Here is a 10176-nt window from a genome sequence, read left to right on the forward strand (position 1 = left end):
AGCACCTACAGCCAAACTATACTGGACATGCCCAATCTCATCTGATCTTGGAAGCTATGCAGTGTTGGGCCTTGTTCGTACTTGGATGGGAGACTACCTGGGAATGCCAGGTGCTGTAGGTAATTTTATGCAGCCATAACATTCTTTTCTATTACATTTTACTTTTAATTTTTTCAACTTATCAATGATTTACTTGAGTTAAGAAGTAAAAGAGGTCTAAAGTTAATGTTTTTGAGCACCTACAGTCAAACCACAGAGGACATGCCCAATCTCATCTGTTCTTGGAAGTTATGCAGTGTTGGGCCTGGTTAGTACTTGGATGGGAGACCACCTGGGAATACTAGGAGCTGTAGGTAATTTTATACTGCCAAAACATTCTTTTCTATTACATTTTACATTTCATTTTTCAACTTATCATTGAATTTACTTGAGTTAAGCAGTAAAAGAGGTCTAAAGTTAATGTTTTTGAGCACCTACAGCCAAACCGCACTGGACATGCCCAATCTCGTCTGATTTTGGAAGCTATGCAGTGTTGGGCCTGGTTAGTACTTGGATGGGAGACCACCTAGGAATCCCAGGTGCTGTAGGTAATTTTATACTGCCATAACAGTCTATTCTATTACATTTTACATTTAATTTTTTCAACTTATCAATGAATTTACTTGAGTTAAGAAGTAATAGAGGTCTAAAGTTAATGCTTTTGAGCACCTACAGCCAAACCACACTGGACATGCCCAATCTCGTTTGGTCTTGGAAGCTATGCAGTGTTGGGCATGGTTAGTACTTGGATGGGAGACCACCTGGGAATACCAGGTGCTGTAGGTAATTTTATATAGCCATAACATTCTTTTCTATTACATTTTACATTACATTTTTTCAACTTATCAATGAATTTACTTGAGTTAAGAAGTAAAAGAGGTCTAAAGTTAATGTTTTTGAGCACCTACAGCCAAAGCACACTGGACAATAACAATCTCATCTGATCTTGGAAGCTATGCAGTGTTGGGCCTGGTTAGTACTTCGATGGGAGACCACCAGGGAATACCAGATGCTGTAGGTAATTTTATACTGCCATAACATTCTTTTCTATTACATTTTACATTTAATTTTTTCAACTTATCAATGAATTTACTTGAGTTAAGAAGTAAAAGAGGTCTAAAATTAATGTTTTTGAGCGCCTACAGCCAATCCACACTGGACATGCCCAATCTCGTCTGATCTTGCAAACTATGCAGTGTTGGGCCTGGTTTGTACTTGGATGGGAAACCACCTGGGAATACCAGGTGCTGTAGGTAATTTTAGACAGCCAAAACATTCTTTTCTATTACATTTTACATTTAATTTTTTCAACTTATCAATGAATTTACTTGAGTTAAGAAGTAAAACAGGTCTAAAGTTAATGTTTTTGAGCACCTACAGCCAAACCACGCTGGACTTGCCCAATCTCATCTGATCTTGGAAACTATGCAGTGTTGGGCCTGGTTAGTACTTGGATGGGAGACCACCTGGGAATACCAGGAGCTGTAGATAATTTTATACTGCCATAACATTCTTTTCTATTACATTTTACATTACATTTTTTCAACTTATCAATGAATTTACTTGAGTTAAGAAGTAAAAGAGGTCTAAAGTTAATGTTTTTGAGCACCTACAGCCAAAGCACACTGGACAATAACAATCTCATCTGATCTTGGAAGCTATGCAGTGTTGGGCCTGGTTAGTACTTCGATGGGAGACCACCAGGGAATACCAGATGCTGTAGGTAATTTTATACTGCCATAACATTCTTTTCTATTACATTTTACATTTAATTTTTTCAACTTATCAATGAATTTACTTGAGTTAAGAAGTAAAAGAGGTCTAAAATTAATGTTTTTGAGCGCCTACAGCCAATCCACACTGGACATGCCCAATCTCGTCTGATCTTGCAAACTATGCAGTGTTGGGCCTGGTTTGTACTTGGATGGGAAACCACCTGGGAATACCAGGTGCTGTAGGTAATTTTAGACAGCCAAAACATTCTTTTCTATTACATTTTACATTTAATTTTTTCAACTTATCAATGAATTTACTTGAGTTAAGAAGTAAAACAGGTCTAAAGTTAATGTTTTTGAGCACCTACAGCCAAACCACGCTGGACTTGCCCAATCTCATCTGATCTTGGAAACTATGCAGTGTTGGGCCTGGTTAGTACTTGGATGGGAGACCACCTGGGAATACCAGGAGCTGTAGATAATTTTATACTGCCATAACATTCTTTTCTATTACATTTTACATTTCATTTTTCAAATAATCATTGAATTTACTTGGGTTAAGAAGTAAAAGAGGTCTAAAGTTAATGTTTTTGAGCACCTACAGCCAAACCACATTGGACATGCCCAATCTTGTCTGAACTTGGAAGCTAAGCAGTGTTGTGCGTGGTTAGTGTTTGGATGGGAGACCACCTGGGAATACCAGGTGCTGTAGGTAATTTTATACTGCCATAACATTCTTTTCTATTACATTTTACATTTAATTTTTTCAACTTATCAATGAATTTACTTGAGTTAAGAGGTAATAGAGGTCTAAAGTTAATGGTTTTGGGCACCTACAGCCAAACCACACTGGACATGCCCAATCTCGTCTGATCTTGGAAGCTATGCAGTGTTGGGCCTGGTTAGTACTTGGATTGGAGACCACCTGGGAATACCAGGAGCTGTAGGTAATTTTATACTGCCAAAACATTCTTTTCTATTACATTTTACATTTCATTTTTCAACTTATCATTGAATTTACTTGAGTTAAGAAGTAAAAGAGGTCTAAAGTTAATGTTTTTGAGCACCTACAGCCAAACCACACTGGACATGCCCAATCTAGTCTGATTTTGGAAGGCTATGCAGTGTTGGGCCTGGTTAGTACTTGGATGGGAGACCACCTAGGAATCCCAGGTGCTGTAGGTAATTTTATACTGCCATAACAGTCTATTCTATTACATTTTACATTTAATTTTTTCAACTTATCAATGAATTTACTTGAGTTAAGAAGTAATAGAGGTCTAAAGTTAATGCTTTTGAGCATCTACAGCCAAACCACACTGGACATGCCCAATCTCATCTGATCTTGGAAGCTATGTAGTGTTGGGCCTGGTTAGTACTTGGATGGGAGACCCCCTGGGAATACCAGGTGCTGTAGGTAATTTTATACTACCATAACATTCTTTTCTATTACATTTTACATTTAATTTTTTTAACTTATCAATGAATTTACTTGAGTTAAGAAGTAATAGAGGTCTAAAGTTAATGTTTTTGAGCACCGACAGCCAAACCACACTGGACATGCCCAATCTCGTCTGATCTTGGAAGCAATGCGGTGTTTGGCCTGGTTACTACTTGGGTGGGAGACCACCTGGGAATACCAGGTGCTGTAGGTAATTTTATACAGCCAAAACATTCTTTTCTATTACAATTTACATTTAATTTTTTCAACTTATCAATGAATTTACTTGAGTTAAGAAGTAAAAGAGGTCTAAAGTTAATGTTTTTGAGCACCTACAGCCAAAGCACACTGGACATGCCCAATCTCGTCTGATCTTGGAAGCTATGCAGTGTTGGGCCTGGTTAGTACTTGGACAGGAGACCACCTGGGAATACCAGGTGCTGTAGGTAATTTTATATAGCCATAACATTCTTTTCTATTACATTTTACATTACATTTTTTCAACTTATCAATGAATTTACTTGAGTTAAGAAGTAAAAGAGGTCTAAAGTTAATGTTTTTGAGCACCTACAGTCAAACCACACTGGACATGCCCAATCTCGTCTGATCTTGGAAGCTATGCAGTGTTGGGCCTGGTTAGTACTTGGATGGGAAACCACTTGGGAATACCAGGTGCTGTAGGTAATTTTATATAGCCATAACATTCTTTTCTATTACATTTTACATTACATTTTTTCAACTTATCAATGAATTTACTTGAGTTAAGAAGTAAAAGAGGTCTAAAGTTAATGCTTTTGAGCACCTACAGCCAAACCACACTGGACATGCCCAATCTTGTTTGATCTTGGAAGCTATGCAGTGTTGGGCCTGGTTAGTACTTGGACGGGAGACCACTTGGGAATACCAGGTGCTGTAGGAAATTTTATATAGCCATAACATTCTTTTCTATTAAATTTTACATTACATTTTTTCAACTTATCAATGAATTTACTTGAGTTAAAAAGTAAAAGAGGTCTAAAGTTAATGTTTTTGAGCACCTGCTGTCAAACCACACTGGACATGCCCAATCTCGTCTGATCTTGAAAGCTATGCAGTGTTGGGCCTGGTTAGTACTTGGATGGGAGACCCCCTAGGAATGCCAGGTGCTGTAGGTAATTTTATACTGCCATAACATTCTTTTCTATTACATTTTACATTTAATTTTTTCAACTTATCAATGAATTTACTTGAGTTAAGAAGTAATAGAGGTCTAAATTTAATGCATTTGAGCACCTACAGCCAAACCACACTGGACATGCCCAATCTCGTCTGATCTTATAAGCTAGGCAGTGTTGGGCCTGGTTTGTACTTGGATGGGAGACCACCTTGGAATTGCAGGTGCTGTAGGAAATTTTATACAGCCAAAACATTCTTTTCTATTACATTTTACATTTAATTTTTTCAACTTATCAATGAATTTACTTGAGTTAAGAAGTAAAAGAGGTCTAAAGTTAATGTTTTTGAGCACCTACAGCCAAACCACACTGGACATTCCCAATCTCGTCTGATCTTGGAAGTTATGCAGTGTTGGGCCTGGTTAGTACTTGGATGGGAGACCACCTGGGAATACCAGGAGCTTTAGGTAATTTTATACTGCCATAACATTATTTTCTATTACATTTTACATTTAATTTTTTCAACTTATCAATGAATTTACTTGAGTTAAGAAGTAATAGAGGTCTAAAGTTAATGTTTTTGAGCACCTACAGTCTAACCACACTGGACATGCCCAATCTCGTCTGATATTGGAAGCTATGCAGTGTTGGGCCTGGTTAGTACTTGGATGGGAGAACACATGGGAATACCAGGTGCAATAGGTAATTTTATACTGCCATAACATTCTTTTCTATTACATTTTACATTTCATTTTTCAACTAATCATTGAATTTGCTTGAGTTAAGAAGTAAAAGAGGTCTAAAGTTAATGTTTTTGAGCACCTACAGCCAAACTATACTGGACATGCCCAATCTCGTCTGATCTTGGAAGCTATGCAGTGTTGGGCCTTGTTCGTACTTGGATGGGAGACTACCTCTGAATGCCAGGTGCTGTAGGTAATTTTATGCAGCCATAACATTCTTTTCTATTACATTTTACTTTTAATTTTTTCAACTTATCAATGAATTTACTTGAGTTAAGAAGTAAAAGAGGTCTAAAGTTAATGTTTTTGAGCACCTACAGTCAAACCACAGAGGACATGCCCAATCTCATCTGTTCTTGGAAGTTATGCAGTGTTGGGCCTGGTTAGTACTTGGACGGGAGACCACCTGGGAATACTAGGAGCTGTAGGTAATTTTATACTGCCAAAACATTCTTTTCTATTACATTTTACATTTCATTTTTCAACTTATCATTGAATTTACTTGAGTTAAGCAGTAAAAGAGGTCTAAAGTTAATGTTTTTGAGCACCTACAGCCAAACCGCACTGGACATGCCCAATCTCGTCAGATTTTGGAAGCTATGCAGTGTTGGGCCTGGTTAGTACTTGGATGGGAGACCACCTAGGAATCCCAGGTGCTGTAGGTAATTTTATACTGCCATAACAGTCTATTCTATTACATTTTACATTTAATTTTTTCAACTTATCAATGAATTTACTTGAGTTAAGAAGTAATAGAGGTCTAAAGTTAATGCGTTTGAGCACCTACAGCCAAACCACACTGGACATGCCCAATCTCGTTTGGTCTTGGAAGCTATGCAGTGTTGGGCATGGTTAGTACTTGGATGGGAGACCACCTGGGAATACCAGGTGCTGTAGGTAATTTTAGACAGCCAAAACATTCTTTTCTATTACATTTTACATTTCATTTTTCAACTTATCAATGAATTTACTTGAGTTAAGAAGTAAAAGAGGTCTAAAGTTAATGTTTTTGAGCACTTACAGCCAAAACACACTGGACATGCCCAATCTTGTCTGATCTTGGAAGCTATGCCGTGTTGAGCCTGGTTAGTAGTTGGATGGGAGACCACCTGGAAATACCAGGTGCTGTAGGTAATTTTATGCAGCCATAACATTCTTTTCTATTACATTTTACATTTAATTTTTTCAACTTATCAATGAATTTACTTGAGTTAAGAAGTAAAAGAGGTCTAAAGTTAATGTTTTTGAGCACCTACAGCCAAAGCACACTGGACAATAACAATCTCATCTGATCTTGGAAGCTATGCAGTGTTGGGCCTGGTTAGTACTTCGATGGGAGACCACCAGGGAATACCAGATGCTGTAGGTAATTTTATACTGCCATAACATTCTTTTCTATTACATTTTACATTTAATTTTTTCAACTTATCAATGAATTTACTTGAGTTAAGAAGTAAAAGAGGTCTAAAATTAATGTTTTTGAGCGCCTACAGCCAAACCACACTGGACATGCCCAATCTCGTCTGATCTTGCAAACTATGCAGTGTTGGGCCTGGTTTGTACTTGGATGGGAAACCACCTGGGAATACCAGGTGCTTTAGGTAATTTTAGACAGCCAAAACATTCTTTTCTATTACATTTTACATTTAATTTTTTCAACTTATCAATGAATTTACTTGAGTTAAGAAGTAAAACAGGTCTAAAGTTAACGTTTTTGAGCACCTACAGCCAAACCACACTGGACATGCCCAATCTTGTTTGATCTTGGAAGCTATGCAGTGTTGGGCCTGGTTAGTACTTGGACGGGAGACCACTTGGGAATACCAGGTGCTGTAGGAAATTTTATATAGCCATAACATTCTTTTCTATTACATTTTACATTTAATTTTTTCAACTTATCAATGAATTTACTTGAGTTAAGAAGTAAAACAGGTCTAAAGTTAATGTTTTTGAGCACCTACAGCCAAACCACGCTGGACTTGCCCAATCTCATCTGATCTTGGAAACTATGCAGTGTTGGGCCTGGTTAGTACTTGGATGGGAGACCACCTGGGAATACCAGGAGCTGTAGATAATTTTATACTGCCATAACATTCTTTTCTATTACATTTTACATTTCATTTTTCAAATAATCATTGAATTTACTTGGGTTAAGAAGTAAAAGAGGTCTAAAGTTAATGTTTTTGAGCACCTACAGCCAAACCACATTGGACATGCCCAATCTTGTCTGAACTTGGAAGCTAAGCAGTGTTGTGCGTGGTTAGTGTTTGGATGGGAGACCACCTGGGAATACCAGGTGCTGTAGGTAATTTTATACTGCCATAACATTCTTTTCTATTACATTTTACATTTAATTTTTTCAACTTATCAATGAATTTACTTGAGTTAAGGAGTAATAGAGGTCTAAAGTTAATGGTTTTGGGCACCTACAGCCAAACCACACTGGACATGCCCAATCTCGTCTGATCTTGGAAGCTATGCAGTGTTGGGCCTGGTTAGTACTTGGATTGGAGACCACCTGGGAATACCAGGAGCTGTAGGTAATTTTATACTGCCAAAACATTCTTTTCTATTACATTTTACATTTCATTTTTCAACTTATCATTGAATTTACTTGAGTTAAGAAGTAAAAGAGGTCTAAAGTTAATGCTTTTGAGCACCTACAGCCAAACCACACTGGACATGCCCAATCTAGTCTGATTTTGGAAGGCTATGCAGTGTTGGGCCTGGTTAGTACTTGGATGGGAGACCACCTAGGAATCCCAGGTGCTGTAGGTAATTTTATACTGCCATAACAGTCTATTCTATTACATTTTACATTTAATTTTTTCAACTTATCAATGAATTTACTTGAGTTAAGAAGTAATAGAGGTCTAAAGTTAATGCTTTTGAGCATCTACAGCCAAACCACACTGGACATGCCCAATCTCATCTGATCTTGGAAGCTATGTAGTGTTGGGCCTGGTTAGTACTTGGATGGGAGACCCCCTGGGAATACCAGGTGCTGTAGGTAATTTTATACTACCATAACATTCTTTTCTATTACATTTTACATTTAATTTTTTTAACTTATCAATGAATTTACTTGAGTTAAGAAGTAATAGAGGTCTAAAGTTAATGTTTTTGAGCACCTACAGCCAAACCACACTGGACATGCCCAATCTCGTCTGATTTTGGAAGCAATGCGGTGTTTGGCCTGGTTACTACTTGGGTGGGAGACCACCTGGGAATACCAGGTGCTGTAGGTAATTTTATACAGCCAAAACATTCTTTTCTATTACAATTTACATTTAATTTTTTCAACTTATCAATGAATTTACTTGAGTTAAGAAGTAAAAGAGGTCTAAAGTTAATGTTTTTGAGCACCTACAGCCAAAGCACACTGGACATGCCCATTCTCGTCTGATCTTGGAAGCTATGCAGTGTTGGGCCTGGTTAGTACTTGGACAAGAGACCACCTGGGAATACCAGGTGCTGTAGGTAATTTTATATAGCCATAACATTCTTTTCTATTACATTTTACATTACATTTTTTCAACTTATCAATGAATTTACTTGAGTTAAGAAGTAAAAGAGGTCTAAAGTTAATGTTTTTGAGCACCTACAGTCAAACCACACTGGACATTCCCAATCTCGTCTGATCTTGGAAGCTATGCAGTGTTGGGCCTGGTTAGTACTTGGATGGGAGACCCCCTTGGAATACCAGGTGCTGTAGGTAATTTTATACTGCCATAACATTCTTTTCTATTACATTTTACATTTAATTTTTTCAACATATCAATGAATTTACTTGAGTTAAGAAGTAATAGAGGTCTAAAGTTAAGGCTTTGGGCACCTACAGCCAAACCACACTGGACATGCCCAATCTCGTCTGATCTTGGAAGCTATGCAGTGTTGGGCCTGGTTAGTACTTGGATGGGAGACCACCTGGGAATACCAGGTGCTGTAGGTAATTTTATATAGTCATAACATTCTTTTCTATTACATTTTACATTACATTTTTTCAACTTATCAATGAATTAACTTGAGTTAAGAAGTAAAAGAGGTCTAAAGTTAATGTTTTTGAGCACCTACAGTCAATCCACACTGGACATGCCCAATCTCGTCTGATCTTGAAAGCTATGCAGTGTTGGGCTTGGTTAGTACTTGGATGGGAGACCACCTGGGAATGCCAGGTGCTGTAGGTAATTTTATACTACCATATCATTCTTTTCTATTACATTTTACATTTCATTTTTCAACTAATCATTGAATTTACTTGAGTTAAGAAGTAAAAGAGGTCTAAAGTTAATGTTTTTGAGCACCTACAGCCAAACCACACTGGACATGCCCAATCTAGTCTGGTTTTGGAAGCTTTGCAGTGTTGGGCCTGGTTAGTACTTGGATGGGAGACCACCTAGGAATCCCAGGTGCTGTAGGTAATTTTATACTGCCATAACAGTCTATTCTATTACATTTTACATTTAATTTTTTCAACTTATCAATGAATTTACTTGAGTTAAGAAGTAATAGAGGTCTAAAGTTAATGCTTTTGAGCATCTACAGCCAAACCACACTGGACATGCCCAATCTCATCTGATCTTGGAAGCTATGTAGTGTTGGGCCTGGTTAGTACTTGGATGGGAGACCCCCTGGGAATACCAGGTGCTGTAGGTAATTTTATACTGCCATAACATTCTTTTCTATTACATTTTACATTTAATTTTATTAACTTATCAATGAATTTACTTGAGTTAAGAAGTAATAGAGGTCTAAAATTAATGTTTTTGAGCACCTATAGCCAAACCACACTGGACATGCCCAATCTCGTCTGATCTTGGAAGCAATGCGGTGTTTGTCCTGGTTACTACTTGGGTGGGAGACCACCTGGGAATACCAGGTGCTGTAGGTAATTTTATACAGCCAAAACATTCTTTTCTATTACAATTTACATTTAATTTTTTCAACTTATCAATGAATTTACTTGAGTTAAGAAGTAAAAGAGGTCTAAAGTTAATGTTTTTGAGCACCTACAGCCAAAGCACACTGGACATGCCCAATCTCGTCTGATCTTGGAAGCTATGCAGTGTTGGGCCTGGTTAGTA

The 10176-nt window shown here is 37.5% G+C and overlaps 1 non-coding gene and 43 pseudogenes across 1 annotated transcript; all 44 read left to right on the top strand.

The window, feature by feature from the left end:
- Positions 1-3: 3 nt before the first annotated feature.
- LOC148493679 (5S ribosomal RNA) lies at positions 4-122 on the top strand (annotated as a pseudogene).
- A 115-nt stretch (positions 123-237) lies between these two features.
- LOC148493680 (5S ribosomal RNA) lies at positions 238-356 on the top strand (annotated as a pseudogene).
- Positions 357-471: 115 nt separating this feature from the next.
- LOC148493681 (5S ribosomal RNA) lies at positions 472-590 on the top strand (annotated as a pseudogene).
- A 116-nt stretch (positions 591-706) lies between these two features.
- LOC148493682 (5S ribosomal RNA) lies at positions 707-825 on the top strand (annotated as a pseudogene).
- Positions 826-941: 116 nt separating this feature from the next.
- Positions 942-1060, top strand: LOC148493683 (5S ribosomal RNA; annotated as a pseudogene).
- Positions 1061-1176: 116 nt separating this feature from the next.
- Positions 1177-1295, top strand: LOC148493684 (5S ribosomal RNA; annotated as a pseudogene).
- A 116-nt stretch (positions 1296-1411) lies between these two features.
- On the top strand, positions 1412-1530 carry LOC148493685 (5S ribosomal RNA; annotated as a pseudogene).
- A 116-nt stretch (positions 1531-1646) lies between these two features.
- Positions 1647-1765, top strand: LOC148493686 (5S ribosomal RNA; annotated as a pseudogene).
- Positions 1766-1881: 116 nt separating this feature from the next.
- On the top strand, positions 1882-2000 carry LOC148493687 (5S ribosomal RNA; annotated as a pseudogene).
- Positions 2001-2116: 116 nt separating this feature from the next.
- LOC148493688 (5S ribosomal RNA) lies at positions 2117-2235 on the top strand (annotated as a pseudogene).
- Positions 2236-2350: 115 nt separating this feature from the next.
- Positions 2351-2469, top strand: LOC148493689 (5S ribosomal RNA; annotated as a pseudogene).
- A 116-nt stretch (positions 2470-2585) lies between these two features.
- Positions 2586-2704, top strand: LOC148493690 (5S ribosomal RNA; annotated as a pseudogene).
- A 115-nt stretch (positions 2705-2819) lies between these two features.
- Positions 2820-2939, top strand: LOC148493691 (5S ribosomal RNA; annotated as a pseudogene).
- Positions 2940-3055: 116 nt separating this feature from the next.
- LOC148493692 (5S ribosomal RNA) lies at positions 3056-3174 on the top strand (annotated as a pseudogene).
- A 116-nt stretch (positions 3175-3290) lies between these two features.
- Positions 3291-3409, top strand: LOC148493693 (5S ribosomal RNA; annotated as a pseudogene).
- A 116-nt stretch (positions 3410-3525) lies between these two features.
- LOC148493694 (5S ribosomal RNA) lies at positions 3526-3644 on the top strand (annotated as a pseudogene).
- Positions 3645-3760: 116 nt separating this feature from the next.
- On the top strand, positions 3761-3879 carry LOC148493695 (5S ribosomal RNA; annotated as a pseudogene).
- Positions 3880-3995: 116 nt separating this feature from the next.
- Positions 3996-4114, top strand: LOC148493696 (5S ribosomal RNA; annotated as a pseudogene).
- Positions 4115-4230: 116 nt separating this feature from the next.
- On the top strand, positions 4231-4349 carry LOC148493697 (5S ribosomal RNA; annotated as a pseudogene).
- A 116-nt stretch (positions 4350-4465) lies between these two features.
- On the top strand, positions 4466-4584 carry LOC148493698 (5S ribosomal RNA; annotated as a pseudogene).
- Positions 4585-4700: 116 nt separating this feature from the next.
- On the top strand, positions 4701-4819 carry LOC148493699 (5S ribosomal RNA; annotated as a pseudogene).
- A 116-nt stretch (positions 4820-4935) lies between these two features.
- On the top strand, positions 4936-5054 carry LOC148493700 (5S ribosomal RNA; annotated as a pseudogene).
- Positions 5055-5169: 115 nt separating this feature from the next.
- LOC148493701 (5S ribosomal RNA) lies at positions 5170-5288 on the top strand (annotated as a pseudogene).
- Positions 5289-5404: 116 nt separating this feature from the next.
- Positions 5405-5523, top strand: LOC148493702 (5S ribosomal RNA; annotated as a pseudogene).
- A 115-nt stretch (positions 5524-5638) lies between these two features.
- On the top strand, positions 5639-5757 carry LOC148493703 (5S ribosomal RNA; annotated as a pseudogene).
- Positions 5758-5873: 116 nt separating this feature from the next.
- On the top strand, positions 5874-5992 carry LOC148493704 (5S ribosomal RNA; annotated as a pseudogene).
- A 115-nt stretch (positions 5993-6107) lies between these two features.
- LOC148493705 (5S ribosomal RNA) lies at positions 6108-6226 on the top strand (annotated as a pseudogene).
- Positions 6227-6342: 116 nt separating this feature from the next.
- LOC148493706 (5S ribosomal RNA) lies at positions 6343-6461 on the top strand (annotated as a pseudogene).
- A 116-nt stretch (positions 6462-6577) lies between these two features.
- On the top strand, positions 6578-6696 carry LOC148493707 (5S ribosomal RNA; annotated as a pseudogene).
- Positions 6697-6812: 116 nt separating this feature from the next.
- LOC148493708 (5S ribosomal RNA) lies at positions 6813-6931 on the top strand (annotated as a pseudogene).
- Positions 6932-7047: 116 nt separating this feature from the next.
- Positions 7048-7166, top strand: LOC148493709 (5S ribosomal RNA; annotated as a pseudogene).
- Positions 7167-7281: 115 nt separating this feature from the next.
- Positions 7282-7400, top strand: LOC148493710 (5S ribosomal RNA; annotated as a pseudogene).
- A 116-nt stretch (positions 7401-7516) lies between these two features.
- LOC148493711 (5S ribosomal RNA) lies at positions 7517-7635 on the top strand (annotated as a pseudogene).
- A 115-nt stretch (positions 7636-7750) lies between these two features.
- On the top strand, positions 7751-7870 carry LOC148493712 (5S ribosomal RNA; annotated as a pseudogene).
- Positions 7871-7986: 116 nt separating this feature from the next.
- On the top strand, positions 7987-8105 carry LOC148493713 (5S ribosomal RNA; annotated as a pseudogene).
- Positions 8106-8221: 116 nt separating this feature from the next.
- Positions 8222-8340, top strand: LOC148493714 (5S ribosomal RNA; annotated as a pseudogene).
- A 116-nt stretch (positions 8341-8456) lies between these two features.
- LOC148493715 (5S ribosomal RNA) lies at positions 8457-8575 on the top strand (annotated as a pseudogene).
- A 116-nt stretch (positions 8576-8691) lies between these two features.
- Positions 8692-8810, top strand: LOC148493716 (5S ribosomal RNA; annotated as a pseudogene).
- A 115-nt stretch (positions 8811-8925) lies between these two features.
- Positions 8926-9044, top strand: LOC148493717 (5S ribosomal RNA). The gene has a single exon (XR_015870235.1). It is a non-coding gene; the product is annotated as a 5S ribosomal RNA (ribosomal RNA).
- Positions 9045-9160: 116 nt separating this feature from the next.
- On the top strand, positions 9161-9279 carry LOC148493718 (5S ribosomal RNA; annotated as a pseudogene).
- Positions 9280-9394: 115 nt separating this feature from the next.
- LOC148493719 (5S ribosomal RNA) lies at positions 9395-9513 on the top strand (annotated as a pseudogene).
- Positions 9514-9629: 116 nt separating this feature from the next.
- LOC148493720 (5S ribosomal RNA) lies at positions 9630-9748 on the top strand (annotated as a pseudogene).
- Positions 9749-9864: 116 nt separating this feature from the next.
- On the top strand, positions 9865-9983 carry LOC148493721 (5S ribosomal RNA; annotated as a pseudogene).
- A 116-nt stretch (positions 9984-10099) lies between these two features.
- LOC148493722 (5S ribosomal RNA) overlaps positions 10100-10176 on the top strand; it is a 119-nt pseudogene continuing 42 nt past the window's right edge.

Source organism: Taudactylus pleione, unplaced genomic scaffold (assembly GCF_031769625.1).
Source record: "Taudactylus pleione unplaced genomic scaffold, aTauple2 ptg000550l, whole genome shotgun sequence".
NCBI classification, from domain to species: Eukaryota; Metazoa; Chordata; class Amphibia; order Anura; family Myobatrachidae; genus Taudactylus; species Taudactylus pleione.